Genomic DNA, 5,820 nt, shown 5'->3' with positions numbered 1-5,820 from the left:
CCTTGTGATGGGTTGGCACCTCATTCTAGGTTAGTCCCTGCCTTGTGATGGGTTGGCACCTCATTCTAGGTTAGTCCCTGCCTTGTGATGGGTTGGCACCTCATTCTAGGTTAGTCCCTGCCTTGCGATGGGTTGGCACCTCATTCTAGGTTAGTCCCTGCCTTGTGCCCATAGGCTCTGAAACCCCATGGCTGTGATTAGGACAAGTATGTACAGAAAATATATGGTGTTATCAACACTGAAGAGGTTGGAAAAGCATTACGGCTTCTGTACAAAGGTGTGAGGCCACTCTTTAAGTGATTAAGACCTGAATGAATTAAAATGGAAGCAATAACCAGAAGGTAAGGGAATTTTGAAAACTCTGTATGCTATTTATTTGGTAGCTCAGCCTCACAGGGCAGAGTTTGGTTTAAATCAATGAGCTGCATTTTTGATAGACAAAAGCATAGTTTTTGAACATCAGTACAAAACTGTAGGTAGGACACGCCGCCGGCCATGAATATCACCGGCTCGCCCGGGCGTCGTGTCCTCTGTCGTGAATCAGCAGTGCAGCCCGTTCAAACCTGCATGTCATGGTCTGTGATTCAGCACTCCAGCTCCGCAATTCGCTTTTAACACCCTTTAACAAACTGTGCAATTTTAACACTTTTAAGCCAAAGGTTTTTTTTTTTTTCCTCGTATATCTGTGTGCTCTGGCTTTCTTCAAATTCTCTCCGTTCTCATTGCAATATTTGGCATCAGGTTTAAAAAGAATATTTTAGACATCACCGTAATATAATTCCGCTTTGAATCTGACAGAATATCTTTATAGCCAGATAACCAGCAGCACTGGGCCAGTATCATAATGTCAGGTATTTAATTTATCATTTAAGGAGGCAACATCATTCTGTTGTTAATTATTAATTAATAATTATTATTATAAGCAATAATATTTCAAGTAAAATCTTAAACGCTAACATTAGTGGCGTCGGAAAGGGTTGGGGTGGAAGGGGGGTATTTTTAAAATAATTTTAGAAAAATAAAGATTTCATCATTTTAAATGATTAACATTGCTTAGGGTACAGTTTCACAAAAAACATAAAATATAACTGGTTCATATGATAACGTGTTTGACAGGACTATAGTCTTAGGTGTATGTTTTGTCCCGCACTCTGCATGCACAACGAACTGACCTCAGTAACACGTAGATTCATAATGCGAGATAAGGAATGTGCTCATATTTAGATATTTATTTATGGGGGAGGGTGCTCTGTCGATACTGGGGGGGGTGTCCTTCCCATCCCCCCTATTTCTGATGCCCCTGGCTAAAACTATCCATCCATCCATGCTAACATCCATTTCCATAACTGTTTCACCAATGCAGAGTCAGGCAGAGTCTATCCCAGAGAGTACAGGCGGGGGCAGGCATGTGCAGGGGTGACTAAGGGTGTCAGAGCACCTGCCCCTCTTACCTGAGTGCACTTATATCATGTTCAAAGTGCCCCTTTTCAATAATCAACGATCATGCAAAATGTATCCCAGCCCCCCCACCCCCAAGCAGAGAGTATTTACCAAAAGGCATCCCACCCCCTCGGCCTGCAAATACAGGTCGGCTATGCCCACCCTGTGATGGATGCCAGTCCACAGGGCACACTCCCATGAAGCACTATGAACCCAAAAACCCAGAAAAATCCTCCCCAAATTCGGGGACAACATTCATACCTCACCCACCATCCATCTAATCCTTATAACAAATTCTAAAAGGGATCGCTTAACATTAAAAAAACATTTATTTTAATGTTACATGAAGAAACGTTTCTCTGATCTCCTTAATGCTGCTGCATAATTGTAATTTTTGATATAGCTGCATACTTCAATGGTTCTTACAAAAGTCAAAATACAAATGTTTTAACGGCGCAGGCATTTGAAATGCAGCTAATGCCTGACTAGACGTTAACCAGCTGCTTTTCCATGTCTTGAGGGAACATGCATGTGCAGAGTGCTCCTCCAGGGCTCTTTGTCAAAGCCTGATGTCCCAACCCAAGGATGCTGACCCACTTGCTATATACACACGGCTTGTTTATTGAGCAACATCAGCCAATTCTGCCCCAGATAGCTCTTTGAAATTGTCCCATGTGTCAGCTTCCACAGGGCTTTGAGAAGAAGCATTTCCCATTTCCCTTGCTATATAGAGCGACTGTGTGCCAGTACAATATATGCAGATCCTATTTTAGGAGACCATTTAGGATTCTCAATCTCAAAGCTTTGGATGTTATTATTGGATTATCATGGGACTATTTTAGGATTATTATGATGAAAGATATGGTATTAAACACGGTCTTTTACAATGACAAATCCTTGGAGTCAGTCTACAGAAAAATCCTCTCATGTGTCTCTATGCCACACAAACTGGCGAATAACAGCCAACATAGTTTAAAGCACAGATACCTCTCTCCTGGTTTTTCACCATGTACAGTCCAAAAGTAACTATACAGGGCTTTTCATCTCTCCATGTTTTTCTACAGCTTTTATTAAAAAATTTCATGAATCTGGAAAAGAGGTTAAATATTATGCTGTCCACATTCCATTTTTGTGGTCAGTTTTTCTGTTCATTGTCTGAGGATTTGAAAATGCAAAGGTTTAAAAGGTCTGAAAAGAAATATTATTGAAGATTTGTTTCCTGTTTAATAGACAATTACTGAACACTTTGTTTCAGCTTTTGGGATCAGGGGTCAGACTCAGATCAGTGCTCTTCTTTCCCCCAGTCTGGACTGAAGTAGATTCTGGATGACAGATGTCGGAGATGGTGTGCAATAGCTTAACCATAAATACTGCAAAAAAGAGATCAAAGGCGCCCTGTCTTCAGACATACCAAGCACACTATCTTCAGATATACAAACACATCATTTTTTGAATAGCTTTCCATTGTCAGGCACACGCTTCCCATATGAAAACGTACCCTTCCGTTTGAGCTGATATTCATTACAGGCATTTGCACTGTTGGAACTGAGGAGACTCCGCTGTTTGTCTTGTGCTTCTCTGCTTGTTCTTCAATAGAGAAAGAAAATGTGGAGAAATACCTACAGTCTCTCCCTGCACTTAAATGACTATAAAGAAAGAACAACATTGCTGACAGTTGCAGTGACGCGACTATCAAACTTATGCAGCAAAGGTGAGCGATGATGCTAAAGAATACAAAATGATCCATAGCTATTTAATGCAGGTCATGGAGAGCACTGCTGTCAGTTCATTCATAACGAAGATATTGTACAATTTCAAAAAGTGAAGCAAGGTTTCAGTGGCAAGCAGCACTGTCATAAACTGTCCAGTTAAACATAAATCATATTAAAGCAAAATATTACGCATTACGGAAATACACTTTTTTGCAGCCATACGGCATGCACACACAGAATTAATATCAGTGTAATTCTAGCTTCTTTTTATTCCTATCATATTTTTAATTCCCACTTTTCTGGCACATAGCTTAGACTGCCCTCCCCTGCTACATCAGCACCAAATTTCAGCCAGACCCTGTCTGAGACAAAGCAAACTAGTGGAAAATCTTGTGTTTAATCATGTTGCAGTTTCTGCTCTGAAATGAAAACAAAGCCCAGTTGGGTTTACAGTGTCACACAGAGAGGCTGCAGAAAAAAACATGCAGTGTACCAGAGAATGCGCAGTTATTCAAGGCTGGCCATGAATAGATATGAGTGTCATGTGAGTATCAGTCAGTGCAGCCAAAAGGAATATTAACTTTATTAAATCTTTAAATCTTTTTACTTAACTAATAAATCAGAACACTAAGTGACTAAACATATTGACAATTAATATATATGAAAAATATTGTCTTTGCATGAGGTGTTGCGTTCGGCGGGCGGCCGAACAAGGAAGCAGGCGAGAGAGCCGTGTATACTGGAATACGGGGTTTATTGGGAGAGACAGGTGACGAACATCGAACATGACAATGACTAATCTGGCAAGACTAACTCAGACGCGGACTAAATACACAGGACAAGCCAAGAGGAACAGGAAACAGGTGATGACAATCGGGAATTAACACGAGGTAACGAGGTGGGCGTGGCACACACGAGGATCGGACGAGCTGGGCGTAACATGAGGGCAATATTCATAAACTGATGCAAGGCCTTAATTGTAATATGTATATATAGGTGCTCACAGATGTGCTCATAATGTCCTCCCAATATATAGAGTAATTATGGCCTGCCCCCCCAACCCCCAGTGTTGACTCCATGGCTATGGCTTTCAACACAAGCATTAAGTTAACTCATGAAAGATAAATGAATTTTCAATTAAACTATTGCATGTAAATATACATTTTTTTCATGTACACTATACATGGGCCAGGCATATATTGCAGAATATTGAAACATATAAGCACTAGTTTCCCATATATGGAAATGTGTTATTTAATATGTTGCATCATATTTTCCTATGTATCTCCATATATTTTTGTTTCGTATGGGATGTTTACTCACTGTTCATGTGTGCATGAGTGGGGGCATGTATGAGCTGTTCAGCAGACTGGGACCCCATCCAGGGTGTCCCCTAGCTTAGCACCCCATGCTGCCTGGGGTAGACTTTAGGCTCACTGAGAAGTATAAATGCTTATGAAATGGATGGATGGTTATTTATACTCATGTACAGGAATCAGGGGCACATACAGGGTCGCTGGCCCCATCCGAAAGCTCCCGTCACTCACCGAATCAAAACACATCATCGGCTAAAGCTAAGACTGGCCCCACCGTATGAAGTATAGACCATCTTATGCCTCTCCCAATTAAAAAAAAAAAACCCTAGAACTGCCCCAAAGAGTAAAATGTGACAGAAATTGTTCACTTCATCAGTTGAATTGTAACTTTCATCACACAATAAAGGTACATTTGCCACACACTGTATTGTCAAGGGGGCCCAGGCTTACCTTTGATCCAGCTACGTCCGTCAGCTGCGGGAAGTGGCCTTTGTTCTCGCCAGCAGGAGATTCAAGCTATTTTAAACAAGACTGTGGATTTCATACGAACAGCAATGAGGTGAATGCAGTTACATTCCTCTCCTATTTCTGATTCTCAATAGTAATTCAAGAGGCTCTACATGGTCCCCAAGTCTCCATCTGACCACAGACTTTTTTTTCTTAAATGACTATAATTCAGCTTACAATAAAAAAAAAATAAATACCTTGTCTGAAAGCTGCCTGACTTTGATGTGTGTGTAATTTGCAACAAAATATGAATGAACTGCCTGAATTAAAATGACTACAACATGGCTATTAATATCGCATAGAGTAGTAAAGAAGGCATATCTGAGGATCCGCAGAGTACGCAGCTACCAGATCCAGCCAACACAGAGCTTTTGATAATGCATTATAAACCATTTCCAGATCCTGTAAATTCAGAACACAATATCTGTTATCATGCTGTAGAGATTTAACACTTCTAAAGGTGTCATCTGAATGTCTGTTGCTAATGAGAGAGAGCATAGAGGAATTGCTGAGTCTTATCCTTGGTCTTTTTAATATATTGACCATACTGTCACGTCCTGCATCCATTCCCCCTCGCTCTCTAACGAGCCACACCTGTTGCTTGCTTAATCTTACCTCTTGTTACAGCCCTCGTCTGGATCCCCCCAGCTGCCTCTCGTCTGCTCCCTCGTCAGTGATGTATTTCGTGCCTCCCTGTCTTGAGCTCCCCAGTCCAGTCAATGATGTTGCTGCCTGCTCTCCCCTGTGCTCTTGCCTGATGCTCCCTGTCCTGTTTTGACCCCTTGTGGTCCGTTTCCTTTAATAAAGTCCCTTTTGGTTTTTCCGCACACCTGCCTTCTCCATTG

General features: G+C 41.3%; 1 long non-coding RNA gene across 1 annotated transcript; it reads right to left on the bottom strand.

Moving 5' to 3' along the window:
- Positions 1–2,477: 2,477 nt before the first annotated feature.
- On the bottom strand, positions 2,478–5,534 carry LOC111850716 (uncharacterized). The gene is made up of 3 exons (XR_002839865.2): positions 4,919–5,534; positions 2,939–3,027; positions 2,478–2,810 (listed from the first exon to the last, which is right to left on the bottom strand). It is a non-coding gene; the product is annotated as an uncharacterized lncRNA (long non-coding RNA).
- Positions 5,535–5,820: the final 286 nt, after the last annotated feature.

The sequence above is a fragment of the Paramormyrops kingsleyae genome, chromosome 20 (assembly GCF_048594095.1).
Source record: "Paramormyrops kingsleyae isolate MSU_618 chromosome 20, PKINGS_0.4, whole genome shotgun sequence".
In the NCBI taxonomy this organism is placed as follows: domain Eukaryota; kingdom Metazoa; phylum Chordata; class Actinopteri; order Osteoglossiformes; family Mormyridae; genus Paramormyrops; species Paramormyrops kingsleyae.
The sequence above is the reverse complement of the archived record's forward strand: the minus strand, read 5'-3'. Positions and strand labels throughout refer to the sequence as shown.